A 24,757-nucleotide genomic window follows, 5' to 3' on the forward strand; every position below is an offset into this window, starting at 1 on the left:
CACAGCAGAGAGCTGGACTGGGAGAGGAGCAACCGGGACAGAATCCGGTGCCCTGACCGGGACTAGAACTGGGGTGCCGGCGCCGCAGGCGGAGAATTAGCCTATTGAGCCTCAAGGCCGGCCAATACTCTGATTTGATTACAGCACATTATATATCCAAACATGTGTGGAAGTATCACAACGTACTATATATGTTTGCATGTTAAGTGTCAATTTAAACAAAATAAAAAAAGAAATCAGTTCAGCTTACTTTGAATATGGGAAAAGGTATGTCTTTCTAGGCACAGGATTTAAAAATCAGCTTTGAATTTCATCAGAATTATTGCAAGGAATTGTAACTCCTCCGGATTCTTTCTTCCTTTATGCTAACACAAGACATTTTTATTGACTTAATAACTGACTTACTGGAGATCTGGGACACCTAAGAATTTTCAATGAACTTGGCCAGGCTATGAAGTATATAACCACCTCTGCTGGCTCTGGCAACTGTGAACAAACCACAGTGCTATCACTTATCACTATGGGATGCCAGTATCAGGAGAATTAGCAATGCTTCCTATCATTGCGGTTATTATGCAAGCCATATCCAAACCACTGAAAACTGACCCATGATATCACCAAACCTTATCTCCAATCATGACTGTCTCCTTCATCACTTCTACCATCTTTGTCCAAACCCGTCATGCCACCTGGGTCTAATCATTGATTGAGTCCTTGATCCCAAGTCACACTGGTCCACCTCCCATCCCAAAACTGTTCCCTCCTATGGTTGCCTGCCAGAATGAGCCTTCTAAGATATGGTAGGAATCTGCCATCAAGTGCTCCCCATGAGCCCTACAATGAAGTCAAAATTCATTCCGTGCTCTCCCAGGAAGATCCTAAGTGACAGCGTCCCTATTTGATAGTCATGATTTTTTTAAAGATTTATTTATTTATTTGAAAGGCAGAGAGACAGAGGAAGAGGCATAGAGAGAGATCTTCTACCCCCTTGTTAACTCCCCAGATGGCCATAATGGCCAGAGCTGCACTGATCCGAAGCCAGGAGCTTCCTCTGGGTCTCCCATGCAGGGATGCGCCCTAGGATTTGGGCCATCTTCCATGCTTTCCCAGACCATAGCAGAGAGCTGGATCAGAAGAGGAGCAGCCAGGACTCTAACGGTGCCCATATTTGATGCCGGCAGTGTAGGTGGTGGCTTTCCTTGCTACGCCACAGCATCGGCCTTTAGCCACAATATTAAAATTGTGGGGAGCAACTCGGACTAGACTAAGTTACTGGAATTAAGACTTATTCTATGCATCTGCTCTCCCACAATATGGCGCTGGGAGAGGAGTAAACAGCTTCCACACAGCTGCCTCTCACCAACTTGACAAGCTGCAGGAGCTGATCCTGCTCCTGATTGGAGGAGAGCAGCGTGCTCGGCGTGTGGGTAGCAGAGTTGGGATTGGTGGAAGAGGACTATAAAGGAGAGAGACAACATGCACCAGGAACATCCAGATAACATCTGAGCAGCCCCCGGGAGAGCCGGCCGGCGGTGTGCCACTCCTCCGCGGAAGTGGGGAAAGTGGCAGGGGGGCCCGCCCCTCCACGGAGGTGGAATGGTCAGCAGCCAACCCAGGAAGGACCAGCAGCAAACCCGGGAAGGGCCGAGCAGACAAAAGAACAGCGCAGGGTCCTATGTCGTTCCTCCGCGAGATGGGGGAGTGACAAAAATCAGTTCCACATTCCATAAACTCCACCAACTCCAGCCTCACACAAGCATTCTCTATGATCTTACCTCCTCAAGACCATCACAGCCTCAGGGTGTACCACTCACCGTGCTGCTTCTTTTCCTCTCTGATCTGCTTATCTACCACTCATCCTTGAAGTCTTGTCCTTAATACCCCTTCCCAGGGGATCCTCTGCTGAATGCCCTGATAAGAACACTGGGAAACTATGGGAAACCCTCATAGCAGCCTCACATTTTTCTTCACAGCTCTTAGGACAATGCTATTCAAGCAGTTGTTATTGCATTTATACGCGTTTGTTCTTCCACTAAAGCTCCCCGAAACCACAAGTGTCTTGCTCATTGCTGACCTCCCTACAATCTTGGATGAAAATAAAAATAACTTGGGGAGACTGAAATATCTCCAGTGCCCAAGGCAGGCTCCAGATCGATACAGTTCAAAACACTGGAGGAAGTACTGAACACCAGTATTTTCTTAAGTTCCCTGGAATTTTTTTATTAAAGATGTCAGGGTGATTAGAATGAAATTCAAAGTAAGGAACACCCAAGTTCACCCAATACATGTCATAAAATAGGTGTGTTAAGTAGCATTTATCATATTGAAGGAGGATTAGATCAGAAATATTGAGGGGCCTGTGCTGTGGTGTAGGTGGTGAAGCCGCTGCCTGCAGTGCTGGCATCCCATATGGGTGGCAGTTTGAGTTCTGGCTGCTCCTCTTCAAATCCAGCTCTCTGCTATGGCCTGAGAAAGCAGGAGAAGATGGTTCAAGTCCTTGGGCCCCTGCACCCACCTGGGAGACCTGCAAGAAGCTACTGGCTCCTCACTTTGGATTGGCCTAGCTCTGGCCGTTGCAGCCATCTGGGGAGTGAACTGGTGGATGGAAGACTTCTCTCTCTCTCTCTCTCTCTGCCTCTCCTCTCTCTGTGTAACTCTGACTTTGAAATAAATAAATAAATCTTAAAAAAAGAAATACTGAGATAATGACAAGGCAAGAAGCTCACAGAGAAGCAAAATAAATACAACAGAAAATTTTGAGTAACATTCCTGTTATGCATAGGTTAATTTTGGTCCAAAAGGGAGAGATTTTTTTTAAGAGATCATCATCATTGTTCCTATGTTCTATGAAGATGCAATCTAAGTATAGCTATACCTGAGAAGTAAGCAAAGTATAACCACAACAGACAAGATCAGAAACTTTTTTTTGGCAGAAAGAATCATCTCCTAATCACAAAAGGAATGTTTGTTTGGACATGGGAGCAACAACAAGCAGAGAGAAATCAGAGAAACGGGGCCCCTGCACCCACACAGCTTTCCTAATGGGACTGAGATATGAGGCCATCACAGTCACCAGGACTTGCCCATTAGTTCTAGGGAAATCTTGCCCAGAAAGATAAGACTGTAACCCACCAGATACATTCCCTGCTGGCTGCAATAAATCATCCCAAACTGGTTTAGTCCTACAGACAAAAATATCCAAACAGAGCTGCTCGGTTGGGCAAAGAGTCCTCTGAGGTCAGATTATTCATCAGGAAAACCAATCATTTGTCAAAAATCACTTTAAAATCCTCACCTGGCTATGTTCACCAACTGTGAAATATTTCCTGCGAATCTGTCCTATCTCAGGCAATTTCTCACCTTGAAACACCTCCCTTGATCTACCTGAGTCCAGACATCAAACCCCTCTAAATTCTCTACTGACCTCCCCATTTTGAAGCCCTAGTAACCTTCTTTCAGAATGAGAAACTGTTCTGAAAAGCTCTTTGACGCTGATCAGATTTTAAAAAACTATTTTCTGGGTATCAGCCAGCCTTGCTGATAAGAATGCTGCCTTTTCTCTCCATTTCAGCGAAAACAGAAAAAATATAAGCAAAGGAAGGTTATCACAGCTTAGAATGCAGTTCTAAGCCAGGACTCTAGTGCAGCTGCCTGGTAGTCAACAGGTAGGGATTCGTGGCAAGTAGAACTTGCCTCAATGAAGCCAAGAGGTAGACCCCACTCTCCTAGGGTCACACTGGCCAGAGTTGGGCTGATCTGAAGCCAGGAGCCTGGAGCTTCATGGAGGTCTCCCGAGTGGATTCAGGGGCCCAAGCACTTGGGCCATCTCCTGCAGCTTTCCCAGGTGCATTATCGGGGGCCGGATCAGAAGTGGCGTAGTCTGGAGTGGAACAGGTGCCCACATGGGATGCCAGCCCTGCAAAGGGCAGCTTAATCTACTGTGCCACCGCGCCAGCTCCGAATAGCGTATTTTAACAAGGTTATGTGAAGCCGGAAAGGAAAAGCTCCTATGTGGTAGCCCTCAAGAATTAACTTCTAAAAGCCCTGCAATTTCATCTGTGTCAACTGCCCGTCTCTGCTGAGAGCTCGCGTCCTAAAATGCCTGGAGACAGACCATCTTTGAATTGTGATTATTGTTCCTGGTCTAACTTATTTGCAGATGTCAAAGTCTAACAAGACAAGACTGTTTCTCCTCCACAGTTCCTATCCCTGTCTCCCATCCTTCATTCCTTCTACCCAAAAAGACAACAATAGCTCTTAACCAACAATTACTCCAACTGAAAGGTCTTTTCACCAGGAGAAAGTCTGTCCCTGAAATTCTCTCTCTCTCTCTCTCTTTCTCTCTCTCTCTCTCTCTATATATATATATATATATATATATGAATTTTAATTACTACATGTAGTTTATTTTAGGTTTTGTGTACCTATAAGAATAATTTTGGAGTGTCTCCTGCAGAAACATTATAAAATTATGAAACTCTTCACTAAGTAAAATCAAGCTCACAGGAAATGAAGGGGTTTGTGCCCTTCGAACAACTTCACAGATAATGGTGTTTACTCAGTCAAGTGGGCAGAGCAGAGCGTGCGATTTTGCCAGGTTCACTCATCAAAACAAAGCTACCACCTCCACTCCAGAGTCACAGCTGCCATCCTGGCACCAGCTGCCCCACAAGGCCTCTGCACCTATCTCAAATCCTCTCTCAAATCTAGTCACAGCATACAACAGGGAGGAAGGGAGAAAAGACCAAGGGGCTAAAACAGTGATCCTGATGAAGAAGAGATTCGACTTCCTGGTTTGCAACAGCAATGGCTGCAGAAGTAGGCGTGGGGCAGCAGAGAGCATTCTCATGACGAAGGGAATGGGATTTCTCAGTCTCCACCTGGAGGTCTGAAGGAGAAGCTTGGAAGCTGCTGAAGAGAACAGCACTGCGCGATCCACCCAGCTCGGAGATGATCTGAGCTGGTGGCTGCTGGACCAGCGGCACCTGCTGCTTGTCGCCAAGCCTACAAGAAGAGCCCTTCCACTGTGGTCCGTGTTCTGGGGTCACCAAGGGAGACCAAACACAGTCAAGCACTGGAGGCGACAAGGTTTTACTGGCACAGAGAAGAAACAGAGCCAAATCCGTATCAGTGGTGGACATCCATCCCCAGGGCCAGCAGGGCAGTAAGGCAATTGGCCTGTGCTCCCTCTGTCCGCTCTTTGCAAGGGCACACACAGTAACAGGGCTGGTCAGGTGACATGTGATGCACACACGCAAGCAAAACAAGGGGACACGGACTGAGTCTGAAACAGGGAAAGACCAGCCACACAAATGACACAGCGGCACGGCTGGGGAGAACGCTCCGGCTGCTGGGAGCAAAGATTCGAGGCCCAAGGCCTGTCCTGACAGGGCCAGAGGGAGGTCAAAGCCGCAAGCACGAGACTGCCGTTCCCAAAAGCAGCATCAAATCAATGCGCTAGCCGGTAGAGTCTTCACTCTGCCTGAGTGCCCTGCAGACAGCGACTCCGTGAGGGCTGCTGGGACTTCAACCTCGGTAACCTTAGTCAGGAGCACGCAGGCCCCGTGTACAAAGACCTGAAGGAGGAACAGGAACTCACTAGAACACAGTGACATGGTTCTATCTTTATAGACTTTTTTCATCTTTTCCTTTTATTTATGGAAAATGATTCTAGCTTTTTCACTCATAGCGATACAGAACTTACACTTTAAACAAATGTGTGTGCATACAATGTGAGTGGAATTCAAAGCACTAATAAGAACATAGGAGATGATGGCCATGTCAAAAAGCAGTATTTCAAGGGTGAAGTTTGGGAAATGCTGAATTAGACAATAAAGGAAGTAGCTGATTTCATTTATTTCATAGCTCAAAGTGGATTGCATTATGTTACTAGTTAAGAAGATTGAGATACTCCTATTGTTTCCAGCCCTTAAACAATTGCAAGGTAAATCCATACATAAAATGATTCAGTTAGCAGCAAAACAAATATGAAAACTGTTCAGAAATTAACTTCACGTATATACCCAAAAACACAAAATATTTATATTTTGAAGAGGTACGATGTTTCCTGTATCTGGCCCCATTTTAACCATTCTTAAAAGTGACCATACGTGCTCACAACAAAAATGAAGACTTAGTACAGAAATAAAACTTAATGCAAACATACCCTCTCTACATAAAACACATCGATTACAATTGATCAACTAAGAAGATAATACCACAAGGAAGTTAAAATAAGAGAACTAAACAGAAGGCACTGTATAGATTCCGCACCTGTAAGAGTTCTCTAGACAGAGGGAGCAATGGAGTATGTGTGAGTGCACGTGTGTTAATGCATGTAAACACGCACACGAGTGTGTATGTTCATGAATGTACTCAGAGACTGATCTTAAGACACTCGCTAGCACAATTCTGGACTGTGACAAATCAAATCCACGGGGTAGGCCAGTCGGCTGGAAACTGGAAGTTGCTCCTCCAGTCTCTAGCATGAGATTTATAAACCCAGGGAGAATGCCTACGTACAGAGCTCCTTTTCCTCTGGGAGCCTCAGATTTTTGCTCCTAAGGTCTTGGGGCTGATAGAGTGAGGCCTGCCCACGTTACCAAGGGTGAAGCTGACTAAAGAGAAGTGATTGCAGATGCTACACTGATATAAAACACCTTCACAGCCACATCTGGACTAGGGTCTGACCCAACTACTGGGCCCCACAGCCCAGCCCACCACTGGAAAACATGTCAGCATCACCCACTCTAATGACAGCTCTTCATGAGACTCAGCCTGTAAGCAGGGCTTGGAACACAGACACTAGACAGCATCGGGTCTCAGGCCCCCAGCCTCCCTCTCTCAGCTGAAAGATTCCTTGCCATACTTTTAATATTGAAATTAACTCACTGAGCTGAGACAGCAGTGCAGTTGGCCCTGCAAGGTCCCTAACCATGGACTCATGAGGTCGGCTATCTCCCCCGTGGAGGAGACCCTGATGTTCCATCTCGTCTTCAGGGGTTTCTGTGCATGGAACTCTAGACCCAGAGCCCAAAGTCACTACTGCCTGTGTAGAGCACCCAGACTGACCGGAGCCCACTTGGCCAACACCAAGATTGCCCAGAGAACTCGGCACTGCCAAATGCTCAAAGGGAGGCCACCAGCACCGCATTCGACCAGGGACCTGGCCACTCGTACAGCATTCACCTCTCAACCCTGGTCTGCACCGTAAGGGCCTTCACCCCTAACTATCCGGGAATCCACTGACAGCGACCGGGCCCCCTGCTCTGTGCTTGGCCGTAGACACCTCACCAGGTTCACCACGCTGCTGTCGGTGACTGGCTGGCTGCACGCCAAGTGAGCAGGTCCGGTTTTAGGGGGCTCTGTAGCAATTCCTCCAACCAGTTTTGGGGGTATTCTATAACATTTTGAAAGGGGAAGCTTTTAGAGCTGGACTAAAATACTGGCTTCAGACTCTTCTCTCCGATATGCCAGTCTGTGTAACCTTGAAGCAATTTCCACTCTCAAAACCCTCTTTCCTCATCTGAAAAGCAGGATATCTTCGTCCTGTATTGCACAGTCGATGAACAGAGTACATGGCCAAATTCTCACACAGCATGAAACCCCTTGTGTAACACTTGGCAAATGTTTAACAATGGAGTAGTTTCAGGAACTCATATGCAGGTTATCCCTTTCGATTTAACAAGGGCTGTTCTGACATCTGTGCCATCATAATTACTCTAAGTCCTGGAATAATGTGCTCTGGGATTTCTCAGAATCTCTATCCTATGCAAACCGCTGGTCATTAGTAGAGCACTAGTGTAGTTCCCTTCAGCAAACGCTCATTGTGATCCACCTCTGGAACACGTTTGCCACTGCAACACGCTATCTCAAGTCATCCGAGAGACTGCTAAATTGTGACATGACTCGAAGTTACAGCATATATTCTCCAGTTACATAGTCTATTTTACACACACTTGGTACATCTAATCTACTTTACTAAACATTCACGTTTGAGAAGGTACATTATGCATATTTCATCAAATTAGGAAAGGACTTCAAAATCATTTTGAACTGATTTTTAAGTCTTTAAAATATTTATCCACATAGTATGGACCCATCACATTTTTAAAAACTAGATGTTTGTCGAAACACTCAATAAACACATGCATGTAAAATTCACACAAGATGCAAAAATCACAGATGACCCAAATGCCACTAATTGGAAATGATTATTAAAATCTGATAATACCATTTATAGAGCAAATAAGAAAATAAACATTTAAATAAACCTGTTTAAGGACTGCCTATCCTCACAGACAGATGAGAGACTGGTTGCACAGGTGGTAGTAGTTGAGAGTAAAACAGAGAGATGGTCAAGCAGATTCAAACGATGCCATTCTGCAGTTGTATTAAAGTCTCAGAGTGGACTGACTTTTATGTCAATGTAGCAAATGAAGACATTGAAGAGAGGATCAAGCAATTGCTGAATTTTAAATTTCCTTCTCAACAAGGGAAATCTCCTGGGAGGAAATCTCTAAATTAAAAAAAAAAAAGTGTGACAATTCAGTGAGAGTCGGCGTCTCCTCATTTTTACTAATGCTGAGTGATTCCTCATTGGACCACATCTGTTCATGAGTGAGACACAAGGCTTCTTAGTGCAATTAAGGCCAAGTGCTGAGAGGCCAACAGAGCAAGCTTAGCTGCATCTCAGGTGTGCGTCGTGTCCCTGACACAGGAGGCGTGGGAACAGCACCCTCAGGGTGGAAGGGAGAGATGGGTCAGCCCAAGCTCAACAGAGTTTTCCTGAAGTGAATTCTTCGTACTTCAGCTGACCTGTGGAGCCAAAGCTTGGAGGACTGACCAGTGGACTCAGTTGGAAGGACAAGTGTAGAATTTCAAGTTTAAAATATATGTATTTCAATCAGAGAGAGAGAGAGAGAGAAAGACCTCTCATGCTCAGGTTCAACTGCTTGAGTTGCCTCCTAGGGTTTGCATTAGCAGGAACTTAGAATTGAAAGTAGAACCAGGTCTCAAAGCCATGGGAGTCCCAACCGATGTCTTCATCAGTGGGCCACAGTCTATCCCACAGTTTAAGACCTTTTTTGTCTAGTTTCTGTTATTTTACACACATGTGGCCTTGAGAAAATCAGCTTGACTTGCTAACTGAGAGGACTGAGCTATCTAACAAACCTTAAAGCAATGTGCGGAATATAAAAAATATTCAGTGACTATTTTACATGACAGCGAGGGATGATCTGAGCAACTATTTTTGTAACTTAATCCATAAAATATCTTAAGGAAAAGTTGTGTTATATCTGAGACTAAAGAAATCATCCTCAATGGATTTCCAATGATGAATTAGGTAGCATCATGAATAATTCCAACTCTATACAGAGTTTCATTTCTGTCTCCACAGTGGGAATCAAGCAGTGTCTGTTACAGCAGGCAGGCAAAACCTTGAGATTCTATGACCACAAAGTAACTATGTCTTAGCCTTGCTTAATAAAAGGAAGCCATCATTTGGACATTATGGGGAACATTTACAGAAAAATTCCCGCTGGCTATGTTGGCATTTTGCAAATATATGGGCAAATGTCAGCAATTTGCGTGTTAGAAATACCTCCTTGGGTCTAGAATTTCAAATAGTTTCATTACGAAACTATGCTCTCTGCATTCCACAAAGGTTTGGCATAAATGGTTTCGATATGACTCACGGTGGAAAAGGACCTGCACCTAGGAGGCGCTTCTATTTTCTGAACTGAGAAGCTGTGCAGGTTTAAACCTCCTCAGGGGATACATATCAGTGGGGAGTCTCCAGACACCCTCTCCCCTGGGGAGCCTCTGCATGATTATACCTCCACTCCCCATTCCACCTGCTACAGCTCCTCTGGGGTTCACAGTCCACTGGAGGAAAGGAGGACCAAGCGACAGCCACGGATATGCAAGAGAAGAAAAAGGCAAGGGTTGTGAGTTTCCCCAAAGTGCAGACGAAGGAAATAGAGCTGCAGAGAAATTAAAAACTTCCGCAGAGGCAAACGACAAATAGTTCCTGGGCTTGAATTAGCACTCAAGTCTTTTGACTTTTAATTACTCTCATATCTGAAATGTACACAGCACACATTTCATTAATCCAGAAAGAGATTTCACAATCACTGAATTAATTTTTAGCCTTTAAAATACTTATGTATGCAGTGGGAACCCATTATAGTTTGTCAAGAAATAATTGCATTTTTTGGCAGAATTGCTAAAATTAAAAAGTCACAACTGCAACAATACATAAAACTGCCCTTCTCACTTTGCAGCTCTGATACCATCCTAAGAAAAGAGGCTCATAAAGTGTTCATGGCCAACTAAGCAAATGACCAACCACATCTACTTTACCACTGTTAGGAATCTATGGAATCGGAACTTTATTTCCTATCTTGTGTCCTTCCTTAAGAATATAAACACTGGCCGGCGCCGCGGCTCACTAGGCTAATCCTCCTTTTGCGGTGCCGGCACACCGGGTTCTAGTCCCGGTCGGGGCGCCGGATTCTGTCCCGGTTGCCCCTCTTCCAGGCCAGCCCTCTGCTGTGGCCAGGGAGTGCAGTGGAGGATGGCCCAGGTGCTTGGGCCCTGCACCCCATGGGAGACCAGGAAAAGCACCTGGCTCCTGGCTCCTGCCATCGAATCAGCGTGGTGCGCCGGCCGCAGCGCGCCAGCCGCGGCGGCCATTGGAGGGTGAACCAACGGCAAAGGAAGACCTTTCTCTCTGTCTCTCTCTCTCACTGTCCACTCTGCCTGTAAAAAAAAAAAAAAAAAAAAAAAAGAATATAAACACAGCACCTCGTGAAATTAGAGTGTGCTGCTGTGCCAGCTGGTCTCTGGGGCCTAATAGCGCTTCTTGCAAAGCTGCTGTCCACACAAATGCACAGTAACGGTGACAAAGCACTGGGGATGTGGCATCTGCGTGTCCCATCTGAGGATGAATTAAAACCTATGCTGAAAATGTTGTCCGCAGAGATCTTTACCTGGCTGCCTTCTCTACCTCTCTCTCCCTCCCCCTCTCCCTCACCCCAGTCTTATTTTTCACTCTCCTTTGTCACCTCTACCTCTGTCCTATTGGCTGCTTGCCCAATATTGGAGACTGGACCCTAGAGCAACAGCCACAACCTGGCTACTTTGTCTTTGAATCCCCTGTGTGAGGAATCTTATTCAGGATTGCAGATCTGAAGACATTAACTGCCTCAGTTAGCAGAAGAGATGAGATTTTGCGATGTAGTGTGTCGCTCCCCCTCTTCGTGGAGGAACGACACAGGACCCTGCGCTGTTCTTTCGTCTGCTCGGCCCTTCCCGGGTTTGCTGCTGGTTCTTCCCGGGTTGGCTACTGTCCCTTCCACCTCCGTGGAAGGACAGTTCCCCCTGGCCACATTCCCCACTTCCGCAGGGGAGCGGCACACCGCCGGCCGGCTTTCTCGGGGGCTGCACGGGTGTTCCTTCAGCTAGATGTTCCCCCTTAGATGTTCCCTGGTGCATGCCGTCTCTCTCCTCCTTTATAGTCCTCCTCCGCCAATCCCAACTCGGCTGCCCACACGCCGAGTACGCTGCTCTCCTCCAATCAGGAGCAAGTCCTACAGTTTATTAGTTGAACTGGAGGCAGCTGTGCGGAAGCTGTTTACTTCTCTCCCAGCGCCATATTGTGGGAGAGCAGATGCACAGAATAAGTCTTAATTCCAGTAACTCAGTCTAGTCCGGTTTGCTCCCCACAGTAGTGGGATTGAAAAGCCCAATGAAGCAACCCATTAATTTAAACTAAGTAAGGTGAACAGATTTCCAAGTGCAGAATTGGGCACCTGAGGGAAACAGAGATGAGACAGCGGCAGCTGGAAAAGGCAATGCAGAAAAACCTGGGGAAGTGAGAGTCTCTAGGGAGGGGAAGGCTGAGACGGGACTCAGGGTGAGGCAGCTCCAAAAACAACGCATTTGGAAGATCAACTCAGACCCACCTGACAAGAAGATGAAATGCATACCACCTTAACGATTCTCCCCTGAGTAACCCCCTTAATTGTTCATTTATATTTATGTTCTACTACTTCAACAGATACATTTTACGTCTCACAGGGACTCCATATGTGGGTGATGGATGAGATCTAGCACCCCGCGGCCAGAATGCTCCTCCTTGTCAGTGTTTGTGGAGCTGAGAGAAGCTGGAACCACACCAGTCTCGGGGCGGGAGTGCCGGGAGGAGGACCGGGAGTGACAGGGTGGGGTCTGAGTCCATTTACTGTCACAACAGAACACGTGTGATGGGGTCATTCATAGAGCAAAGAGGTTCGTTCTGGTTCATGGTTCTGGATGCTGGGAAGTTCAAGGGCAAAGCACCAGCAACCACTGCACTCACTATGAGGGCTCATGCTGCTTTGTAGTGCAGGTCCTCCCGGGGAGACAAACGCCAGGGCAGCCTTGCTCTATGATACTGCTCTTGCGGGACCTAACCCAGTCCTCGGAGCCATGCACGGATCGCTCTCCACAGCCTCATGCGCCCAGAAAGAGCACAAGGCATCTCCACCCTGACACGCTGGGACCTCATTGCAATGCGGGTCTCAGCCAAACTGTGTTCAAACCAGGGCACAGAGTGACTGAAGACACAAGCACCGTTCAGAGATCCAGGGGGAAATATCAAAGCCACAGGATGATTTGGGGCAGGTGCAGATCTGGGGGGATTTGGATGGATTCCAAGAGAAAAAAAAGGCAAAGTCCAGAATGGCAGTGAGGCGTGGCTTGAAAACTGGCTAAATTATTCGTTCAAAGTGACGTCACCTAATCTGTAATATCCGACATAGCTTGTGACAGTTGAAGGCACCGACTTGGTGGGAATTCTTGGAACTGTGTTTCCTTCTGAGGAGAATGAATGCTGGATTAAAACCAGGTTATGGGGCCGGCGCCGCGGCTCACTAGGCTAATCCTACGCCTAGCGGCGCCGGCACACCACGTTCTAGTCCCTGTTGGGGCGCCGGATTCTGTCCCGGTTGCCCCTCTTCCAGGCCAGCTCTCTGCTGTGGCCTGGGAGGGCAGTGGAGGATGGCCCAGGTGCTTGGGCCCTGCACCCCATGGGAGACCAGGAGAAGCACCTGGCTCCTGGCTCCTGCCATCGGATCAGCGCAGTGCACTGGCCGCGGCGGCCATTGGAGGGTGAACCAACGGCAAAGGAAGACCTTTCTCTCTCTCTCTCTCACTATCCACTCTGCCTGTCAAAAAAAAAAAAAAAAAAAAAAAAACAGGTTATGGTGAGACGCAATGAATTCAGTCTAAAGTTCTTTCAAGACCACAAAGTCAAAGTGTTCCACTGATCCTTGGGTATATAAGAACAAATGCCGTGTGTGCGGCTCTCTGACAGTGAAGGACAGAGAGTACCTAGGAAGTGGCTGGTGAGAGGCTCAAGACAGCCTGGGTGCAACTCTGATGCTCCGTGCCATCCTGATGTTGAACAAGAGCAGTATTTTGCCCTCCCAGTTTTGTTTACATCCGACACATGATCAGTTATTTCTCTCCATATCGCAGATTTTCATCCTTAAAAAGCCACAAATCAGTGTTTGCCCTGACAAAATTTAGCAGTTTTGACTAAATGCAAAGGATTGAAGCCTTGTTTCCAGCTGTGTGTGTGTGTGGGGGGGGTGGGGTGGTGGTGGCTGTATTTGAAGTTGCCTAAATTTACCGTATTTGGAGAATATAAACATTTGTGTATTGGTACCCATATTATCCCAGTGTTTTGCTTATCTTACTATGAAACAAAGAAAGTCCTCATCTGCAAGTTACAGGAATACTAAATAGGAACAGATTATTTTAAAATAATGCATACACCAGAGAAAAAGCATTAAGAGACATCTGGGCCTGTGCTGCAGCTCACTAGGCTAATCCTCCGCCTTGTGGCGCCGGCACCCCAGGTTCTAGTCCGGGTTGGGGCGCCGGATTCTGTCCCGGTTGCTCCTCTTCCTGTCCAGCTCTCTGAAGTGGCCAGGGAGTGCAGTGGAGGATGGCCCAGATGCTTGGGCCCTGCACCCGCATGGGAGACCAGGAGAAGCATCTGGCTCCTGGCTTCGGATCAGTGCGATGCGCCGGCTGCAACGCGCTGGCCGTAGAGGCCACTTGGGGTGTGAACCAATGGAAAAAGGAAGACCCTTCTCTCTCTCTCTAAATCTGTCAAAGACAAAACAAAACAAAACAAAACAACAAAATAGAGATATCTGAGAATTCTGGAGGCTTCTCCAGGGGCAAGGCCATGGTTATGGAGAAACAGATTCTTGGCCCCAAGTTCTCTCAAGTACTCTTCTGGTGTTCTTGGGAAAGTAGTAGACTTCTTAGATGTCCAAGCAGCATGGTGCCGGGATCAAACAAGACAACAGCTAAACCCGTTCAGTGTGCTTTTATGTTCTCCCAATGTTGTCGTTATTGGAATTATTTGGACACTGTCAAAACAAGGAGATAAACCAGGCTACGGATGAATTTTGATTGACTTCCCTGTTTTTCTGAGCAGGCTGTGTCCTGTGATTCAGAACAATTAGCATAAGTTCTCACTCACTGTAGAATAAGACCAGGTACATCTGCCCAAAATCAAAGCATGTGACTGATCGATGTACAACTCAAATATTTCCCGCGGCACCGTGGCTCACTAGGCTAATCCTCCGCCTTGCGGCGCCAGCACCCCGGGTTCCAGTCCCGGTCGGGGCACCGGATTCTGTCCTGGTTGCTCCTCTTCCAGGCCAGCTCTCTGCTGTGGCCCGAGAGTGCAGTGGAGGATGGCCCAAGTGCTTGGGCCCTGCACCCCATGGGAGACCAGGACAAGCACCTGGCTCCTGGCTTCAGATCGGCGCCGGCTGTAGTGGCCACTTGAGGGGTGAACCAATGGAAAAAGGAAGACCTTTCTCTCTGTCTGTCTCTCTCACTGTCTAACTCTGCCTGTCCAAAAAAAAAAAATCTCCTGGACTGGAACATTTACACAGAGTATAAGTCAGTAACTGGTGCTGACCTCTAACACCAAGGCTGGGTGGCCACTGTGTGTAGCTCAGTGGATTAAGCTGTCATTTTCCATGCCTGCATCTTGCGTCAGAGTGCCTGCAATGACCCCAGCTGCTCCACTTTCAATTCAGCTGCCCGCTAATACGTCACGCGAGGCAGCACAGGGCGGCTCGAGAATTCTGTCCTCTGCCATCCACACGGGAGATCTCGGTGCAGTTCCTGACCCCTGGGTTAAGCCTGGCCCAGCTCTGGCAGTTGCAGGCCTTTGGGAAATTAGACTTCGTTTGGAAGACATCTCTCTCTCTCTCTCTCCCTCCCTCCCCCCCTCCCTCCCTCCCTCCTTCTGTGTGTGTGTGTGTGTATGTGGGTTTGTGTGTGTGTGTGTCACTCTATCTTGTAAGAAGATGGAAATAAATAAAAAGCGGTTAAAAAACAAAGATTAACACAATGTTTTATTTACCGTATTTATTATTGCTAGCACATGGCTGATGCAAAGTTTAACAAATATTTGAAGTTTGATGGCGTAAATGAAGGCCTAAGTGAATGAACATCTGGGCCAGGGACACGTGGTAGTTACGGCACACAGAAGCAGTGAATGCCCAAGGCAATCAAAATGAGTCATTAGGTCCTTAACGGCTGCGTGAACTGCCTGCCTCTGGTCACCGCCCACTCAATTGCAGAGGCCAATATAAAAACAACTTCCACCACCAAGGAGCCGTACCCCAGGGAGAAAGCAAGCACCTCGGAATGATGGAGTCTACTGCCTGGCCAGAGCACCTGCCCCAGCACCGGGCTCATGGCCTCACTGCCTCTCCCACTGTCCTTTGGGCTCCTGGGGCAGGAGCCGCACATGGGAGACCACCCAGACACACAGTCTGAACAAAAAGGAAGTTCACATTTCACTGTAATGCCTTTTTTAATAAAGATGCAATTTGTTCCTTGGGAAAACAAAAATGAAAACTCATCAATCAAGGAACCAGCTCAGTAGAGTTGGCCAAAAAGGAGTAAAACAGTTTGGCTGAAAAGCAGTTTCTCTCCCTATCTATCAGATCCATTGATCTATCTATCTACCTACCTACCTATAGTGCTGTCACACCTCCCTAACCCCGGTAAATCTTGTGGTTTTTTTTTTTTTAAGATTTATTTATTTATTTGAAAGTCAGAGTTACAGAGAGAGAGGAGAGAGAGAGAGAGAGAAATGAAGAGAGGTCTTCCATCCTATGGCTCACTCCCCAAATGGCCACAACAGAGCTGCACCAACCAGAAGCCAGGAACCAGGAGACTCCTCCGGGTCTCCCACACGGTTGGGCCATCTTCTACTGCTTTCCCAGGCCACAGCAGAGAGCTGGATTGGAAGAGGAGCAGCCAGGACTAGAACCAGTGCCCATATGTTTCAGGCCGGGGTGTTAACCCACTGGGCCACAGCGCCACAGCGCCAGCACCCCCCCCCCCAGTAATTCTTAATGCAAACTTTTTCATTTACTCAACATGTAGAGCCCAGTTTGCATTTTCCCTCTGTAACTCTTGACTCATAACTGATGTAATCTGAGTGATCTGCTTCAGTGGATCCCCCTACGAGAGCCAGGAAGACCCCTTCACCCAGGGCTTGGGGGCCAGCTTTGGAGCAGGTAGGAGTTCCCCAGGGAGACTATAACTTCACCTAGGTCTTCAGTGAGGCCACTGTTTCCATCTGGTCCAGCTCCTTGTTCCCCACACCCACTTAGAACTGCACCTGGCCCAGTGCGAATCTCAACAACCAGACTGTGGAATGCACAAATATTTAATAGCAAAACCGGGGGTTCTCTCATTTGAAAACCTTTTTTTTTTTTAAGTTCTGAATGGTACCTCTACATAACCACTGAAAATTAATATAAAAACTTAGTTACCTATTAAATTGTTAAGCACATCTCCAGCTAAAAACCCCTGGCAAGCTGCTGAGTAGTCCCATCCAAACTCAGGAAAATGGACGTTCGGTCTTCAGTGCTGCCGAGTCTAAACTCAGTGTGTGCGTTGACTGAGCTGATTTAAAGCAGCTTGTGTTGAACAGGACGTTAAAGCACATTTCTTAATGCCTCTGGTGTTAGCATAGCTTTTTTCTTTTTTCACTGTACCCATACAAACATAAACAGGCAGGAATCTCTCACAGATGTGAGCCCTGTCTGCTTGCTACCCCTCTCCATGGACAGCGCTTCCCGCCAGCCCTGATCCTGGAATTACATCAGATCAGCTCTGACCTACACCAAAGTCAGGGCCTCAGCCCCAGGGCTACTGCCGAGCTCACAGGAGGCTCCGGGGGGAAAGTTCCAACAACTCAACATTCTCAATATCTGGTGACTTACCCTGTTACCGTTCAACATTGCACACAGCTGCGAAGTTAATACGTGAGAAAACTAATCCCAGTGGTGAATTTATATTTCTGAATACATGAATTCTCCAAACACACCAAAGGTGTTCTAGGGAAAAACTATCCACATTTGTGTATTTACCACACTGTTTCCATTTGCCTTAAGTGCACCACAATGTTTTTCTTTTAAGGACTGACTGGATCTTTAGGGCAGAGCTGAACGTTTCCAGTGTTTGAATCTGATGAGTGGTGAGGGTTAGGACAGCTCCAGCCAGGAACACGGGTGCTCAGCACAGGCTCCTTGGCAGACAAGAGCGGTCGTTTGAACACAGTCCCTGCAGCAGCCTCCCCCGGAAGCATCCTTTGTGAATACACAGCTAACCTCAGTCACCACCAAGTCACGTCACCTGTGTGTTTAGCTTCTAACACGCTAGATGCAAACATCTGGAGAGACAACAGCAGGAGGAGAAAGTCAAAAACATAAGTGCCTGCCCGCTCTTTCGTGACGCGAATGTGACCAGGTGAGGTACCGGCAGGAGCACCTGAATTAGCTCTGCCGGCCGGCAATGGGTGTCAGTCTCTGGGCATCGCTCTTGAACGTGGGGTGTGCAGAGCCCGATTCTAGCTTCCAGGTACCTACTTTTCATGCATGTATTTTACTGTTGTGATGTTGTACATTCAAGTCCATTTACGCTGCACTTTATGTCCAACTTAATGGATTTCTAAGGGCAATTTTACTATGCAGAGTATTCACCCTAAATGCTGTTTAAATCCTAATATCCGAGTCAGACTCAGCTCCGCTGTAATGGATGTCATTGTCGGACCATCAAAACACAAGTTTACTTTGAGTGAGAAGTGTCCACAGGACGTAGTTCTCATTACTGTCCAGTGTGGCTTCATAGCAGAGCTACAGGCTTTGGGAAACACAGAGGTAGGTGTTGCTGTGCAGTGTCACAGGGGGTTCCCACGCAGTCCTAGATGGTGTGAGCCAGTTTCTTGATGAAGCTTCTTGGATACAACGGAGAGAACGGGAGTACGAGCTACAGGAGGAACACAGCTGGTACTGAGAAGGAGGAGTGTGCTCTAAGATGCAGATGGAAATACAGGATGATAAACACATAAACCAGTGACATTGTCCGTTATGATGGTTATGCACTGTACCCAACTGTAGAGGACCAACCTCACAGGGGAGGCATTCACACCAGCAACACCACAAACATGGGAATAATGCAGTGGTGTAGGTGTTACAGCAGCTTACAAAGGGGCATTTTACAGTTCCATCTGAGATCACAGCTGACCAAAATGCCGTCATGTTCTGCACACTGTAATCACGCAACGGCCGTGGTAGACCATGAGCGGTGGGATGGAGGGTGACGTCTGAGGTTCTACCAACAGTTCTGGGCACCTGATGGACTCAAGCACAAAAGAACAAAGAACTCTGGCAACAGAGGCTCATGAGCAACATCTGGACAACTGCTTAGCCTTTCCTGGAAGAAGACAAGATCTGGTGATGCTGTGTGTATTCAAGAACCAGAAAGTGCCCGTTTCAGAATGAATGTTTCTGTCTCAAAGCTAAGAGGTCTCCTGTGCAGGGACAAGAACACACCTCTTCAGTGGATCCCATCAGAAACAATGTGGCTGAGCAAAGCTATTCCAGTACTGGCTGCATTTGCCAATTCCCTGGGTAACTAACGCACTTCTGATAACATTTTTAATTATTAGCTTATTATGAGACATCATGTAAGAATGCAATCTAATCTAGTCGTGTGAATATAGTGTTGGCCAACCTACACCCCACCCGAAAATGAACAACAGATTCCTTTTCTAATGAGAAGTACAAGGACAATTTTATTTTCAAATTACTACACCACAGCCATTACTTAAACAAGGTAACCAAATACAGAACTCATTCTTTTTCATTTCCTTTTCCTTTAACTTTTCCTTTCCTTTCTCTTTCTCTCTTTTTCCAAAGGCAGAGAAACATAAAATGAGAGAGAGAAAGAGATTTTCCATCTACTTGTTCAATCTTGATCTACCACATGCATGTGTGGCAGAGGGCCAAGTACTAGGGCTATCATCTGCATTTTTCCCAGGTTCACCAGCAGGAAGCTGGATGGGAAGCAAAGAAGCTGTGACTTGAATCAGCATTTCGATATGGGATGCCACTGTAGCTTGACCAACTACCACATGCTGGCCACCAGAGCTCAATCTTTGAAACTTAAGAGGGACCAGTGTTATGTTGTAGCAGGTTAAGTTGCCACCTGTGATGCTGGCATCCCGTAAGAGTACCAATTTGAGTTCCAGTTACTTCTCTTCTGATCCAGCTCTCTGCTCATGCACTTGGGAATGCAAGGAAGATAGCCCAAGTACTTGGGCCTCTGCCACCCATGTTGGATACCTAAACAGAGTTCCTGTTTCTTGCCTTCAGCCTGGTCCAACCCAGCTGCTGTGACTCTTGGGAGAGTAAACCAGCAAACAGAAAATCTCTCTCTCCCTCTAACTCTGCCTTTCAGATAAATAAATAAATCTTCAAGAAAACATGAAAGGAATGTCTTCATAGACTCCATCCCCAGATGCTGGCCCTTGTAACCATCTCAGAGACCATCAAGCCCCATGGCGTGGATTGGAAACGTAGAGGCGCTAACAGTCCCAGGTCACCTTGCTAAGATATGGAACAGGCCATGAACACAGCGTTCCTAAATCTTGGCTCAGCACCTGCACCTATCACGGCCAATGTCAATAATCAAATCAGGAACTGTTCACACAGTATTTTCTGGCTAACCAAATGGTATTTCAGGATACCAGGTCTCTATATCTTTCTAGGATCTCAAATTGAATAACACAAGAAAAAACTAGCATGTGATTTTCTATGCCATCCTTCTATGACATCTTAAGGATAAAAAGGAACAGTGGCCATAATTCAAGTCTACTCATTATGCTTTCCCAGGCTGGTCACTACTTCAGACAGTTATGGGGACACTCAGGTCTCAACAACATGGAAGCAAGATGCTTAATCCTTTCTGGAGATTACCAATACAATAATGAAAAAATAATGACAGAAATGATAACAATTGCCAAACACATATTAAGTCACTGCTGGTATTCAAGTTCTATATAAATACAAACGAGATACACCATCATTCAAACCTTATAATAAACCCATAAGGGAGGCATTATTTACCTATGGTTAATATAAAGACCAGAAAAGTTAACGGACCTTGTTGCAGAGTGTATGTGACCTCCAAAATTCCTCTTTGAATCTACACTTTGGGCTTTCCTTATTTAGGCAGTCATGGGAAAAGGTAGGAAAAGGAGGGGTGGTATTTCCCAATCCTTTCTGGACTTGGGATTTTGCTTCACTAGAGAGACAGTGTGCTAACTGGTTTGCTGGTCACCTGAAAGAGTTAACAATTCTCCCCAAGTGGAAATTCCCCGGAAGGGAATAATTCACACTCAGGGGAAATGTGGCCCGATATGTTAACATGGTGAGCAAATGAGCTCCAGCTATTGAGGTGTCGAGCCTGACATATTACTTAGCATCTTCTCTGCACCCTGCGGATAGCAGCATCTGTATAATGTAGTCAAAATAAATAAGGCTTTGAGAGCACAGGATGGATAATCACACATCCATTTGCACACAGACCTAGGCTTGTCTACTGTACATAACTGTCACAGCTTGAGTTCTCAAGGAAAAGGAGGCGCTTCCCCAGAGCACCTGTCTCCACTGCCACTGTCATTGTTTCAGACACAGCTGCTCCCCCTGAGATGTCAGAAATGGCACCCCAGTTGGTAGTATCCTTCCACTGGGGGTCGGTAGACGGGCAGGTAAGATAAAGGACCAACTAGAGTATGAAGGGCGATGTGGAGGCATCCAGGCTCCTGAAAGACGCTATTTTAACACACAATGCACTGCTGCAGGTAGCGAGTGGTCAGTGCACACAGGTGCAGAGCCTCGGGGAGGTGCCCCTGAAGCCGGCTGCTCCTGGGAACCACAGCCAGGAGATGACTCCAATTCAACAAGTGCTTCATGCTCAGGGCCATTTACATGGACACAGACATTCCCTTAGAGCCCCCAAGTTGTCGAATCATGGTGGGAATTTCTGTATCTCCACCATCCAGTAGAGGGGTCAGCACCCACATGTGGCTCCCGACTGTAAGAAACAGGCATGGTGTGGTGGAAGAACTGAGTTTTCCAGTTGCTTTACCTGTAATTCACTTACATTTTAAGACTCATGCATACCTGGTTAGTGGAGACAGCACAGCTAGAAGAAGCAAAGTGAAACCAAATATTTAGCTTTAGATTCCAAGTTAATGAAGTTGTACCTGTTGGGAAAAAAATACAATTCCACTCTTCGGCCTCAGGGTCCCCAGTCTGAAATAGCTTGTTATTACTGAGGAGCCCTCCAAGCCTCAGCGCTGACGCTGCATGGCGTTCAGTTCACAACGACACCATCGGTGAGCTCTATTCTCAAATGGAACAATCGCTTTCTAGTTAAAGGGGCTTCTGTAAAGGTCTAAAGATTTGCTGTCATGAAAATATATGTTTCAGTACCATCATTCTTTCTCTCTTCTTTTTCTCATTTAAGCCTAACCGGTTACAACTACTAGGAAGTTTTTTGCCTTGTCTTCAAACTGTGGGGAAGGCAATCACTGTGTCCCTGTTTAAGGCTATGAAGCCAGAAATTTGCATGTTAATGGACAGTTTTCTCATCAGGCAGCTGGCTCTCACTCCCAAACCATTTCCCTGTTACCCTTGGAATCTTCCAAGAGCTGCATCCCCCTAGTTCCGCTAATCTAGACAATGCCAAGAATTCTGCTAGAATACAGAGTTTAAGTTTTCTATGCACCTTCCATAATTTCACTATTTCATTTTGACTCACTACCATGACCTACGTCACACAGTCAGCAGTTAGTGGACTACGTGCATGTATCTTCTTCTATCTTCTTCAACAAACAGGAGACACTTCAGGGTATCTTGTTTACTATATGTATAAATAGTTTGATAATATATTCTGGTTAAAACAAATGAAATACATCACAAAGATCGCTATGATACAACTTCAGAGAACTGATACAGGAAGCACGAATACTTATTTAAATTCATCTGTGACATACACAAGCTACAGCTTGTTCATCCCTGGGGCCCATGGCACTTGTCACTGTCAAGTACTCTGCATTTATACTGCACAAGAACACGGCTGTGTACATAAACCCAGAACAAAAAGCCAGAAAACAAAGTGCTACAAACTGGAGACTTAGAAAAGAGGAACCTTTCTACGTTTCTGTGTGCACTGTCACAGAGAGCAGGCAGGAGTCTGTCGGTTTTTTCATCATCATCATCACCATCATCATCATCATTATTATCTACTTATGGAGTACAGAGTGATGTCAGCAATGTACTTACATGTGAAGACCTAATCTGATTGGTTAGTATCTACAACTCTTCTGTTTTTAAAATGTGTTCTTGGTTACAACAGCTAGGCAAAAGCACGGGGTGTGGTGTGATATTGTAATAACTGTATAATGTGCTTAATAATCAGAGTAGAGAATCTTTCCACCTCTGTCCTTACTTTTACGGTGCTTTCAGGCTCATCACTTCCGTTGTTGACACACACAGATGAGAGGTCCTCATTAACCACACCCCACTGCACTGCACTTCCTCCCACCTCTCCTCCTACCCAACCCCGTCTCTAGGAATAAACAGTTGATATTCAGACTGACTTCTTTTAGCTTCCACATAGAATATACAATGTTTGTCTGGCTTACTACAATTAACATAAACTCCTCCAGTTCAATCAATTTTGCTGTAAATGAAAGAATTTAATTTTTTAGGAGTAAATCCATTGCATGTACACACATACATACACACACATACACACACATCGTTTTCTTTATCCACTCATCTGTTGATGAACACGTTGGACGATTCTATTATCTTTTTCTTGGCTATTGTGAACAGTGCTGTGACAAACACAGGGTTTATGTTTGATAAGCTGATTTAATTTCTTCAGCAATAGGTACCCCGCAGGGAGATTTCTGGCTCATACGGCAGTTCCGTTTCTTGTTTTTTAAGGAATCTCCAGACTGGCTGGAGGAATTTCTACAGTGGCTGTACAAACAGCGTGTAAGACTTCCTCCATGTCCTTGCCAGCATTTATGTTTATAACAGCCATTGAACCCTAGATGAGCTGCCATCTCACCTTGGTTTTAACTTGTAATTCCCTGACAGCTGATGATATTGAGCATTTTCCATGTATCTGTGGGCTGCTGGTTATTTCTTCCTTTGAGAAACATCTATTCAGATCCTTTGCTCATTTCATCACTAGATTCTTTGTCTTTTGTTGTTGAGATTTTTGAATTTATTTTATATATTTTTTTTATTTGAAAGGTAGAGTTAGTGCGAAAGACAGACAGAGAGAAACGTCATCGTTCTGTTGGTTCACCCCCCAAATGGCTGCTACAACCAGTGCTGCGCCGATCCGAAGCCAGGAGCCAGGTGCTTACTCTTGGTCTCCCATGCAGGTGCAGGGGCCCAAGGACTTGGGCCATCCTCCACTGCCTTCCCGGGCCACAGCAGAGAGCTGGACTGGAAGAGGAGCAACCGGGACAGAATCCAGTGTCCATATGGGATGCCAGCGCTGCAGGTGGAGGAGGCGCCGGCCTGAATTTATTTTATATTCTGAATATTAATGTTTTGTCAAATGAACAGTTCGTAACTATTCTCTTCCATTCTGTCAGTTGTCTCTTCATTTTGATGATAATTTCATTTGCTGTCCAAAAGCTTCTAGTTTTGTTTTTGTTGCCCAGTTTCAACTGTTTCAAGGTATTATCAAAAAAATTTAGCCTACATTGATGTCTAGAAGGATTTCCATTGCTCTCCTTCAACATAACAGAAGTAAGAAAGAAAACAAGAGAATGCTACCTTGATGAACATCGATGCAAAAACTCTCAAGAAATCATCAGCAAGCAGAATCCAAGAGCACATCCAAAAGTCATGGCCTGTCGCTCCCCGTCTTCATGGAGGAACGACACAGGACCCTGCGCTGTTCTTTCGTCTGCTCGGCCCTCCCCGGGTTTGCTGCTGGTTCTTCCCGGGTTGGCTACCGACACTTCCACCTCCGTGGAAGGGCGGTTCCCCCTGCCACATTCCCCACTTCCGCGGGGGAGCGTCACACTGCCGGCTGGCTCTCTCGGGGGCTGCACAGGTGTTCCTTCAGATAGATGTTCCCCTTAGATGTTCCTGGTGCATGTTGTCTCTCTCCTCCTTTATAGTCCTCTTCCACCAATCCCAACTCTGCTACCCACACGCCGAGTACGCTGCTCTCCTCCAATCAGGAGCAGGTCCCACAATTTATTGGTTGAACTGGAGGCAGCTGTGTAGAAGCTGTTTCCCTTCTCAGCGCCATATTGTGGGAGAGCAGATGCATAGAATAA

The 24,757-nt window shown here is 46.4% G+C and overlaps 1 long non-coding RNA gene across 18 annotated transcripts in view; it reads right to left on the reverse strand.

Annotated features, from left to right (window-relative positions):
- Positions 1 to 24,757, reverse strand: part of LOC127487206 (uncharacterized) — a 330,743-nt gene that overhangs the window by 173,725 nt on the left and 132,261 nt on the right. For 3 of the 18 annotated variants that reach the window (XR_016214457.1, XR_016214453.1, XR_016214450.1), the window contains one exon: positions 18,413 to 18,728. The exons of 6 other annotated variants lie outside the window; for them this stretch is intronic. This is a non-coding gene — a long non-coding RNA (uncharacterized LOC127487206). 9 more of the 18 variants (XR_016214446.1, XR_016214444.1, XR_016214441.1 and 6 more) reach the window with 6 other exon arrangements.

This window comes from Oryctolagus cuniculus, chromosome 10, assembly GCF_051225735.1.
Source record: "Oryctolagus cuniculus isolate XC-2025 breed Fujian yellow rabbit chromosome 10, ASM5122573v1, whole genome shotgun sequence".
NCBI classification, from domain to species: Eukaryota; Metazoa; Chordata; class Mammalia; order Lagomorpha; family Leporidae; genus Oryctolagus; species Oryctolagus cuniculus.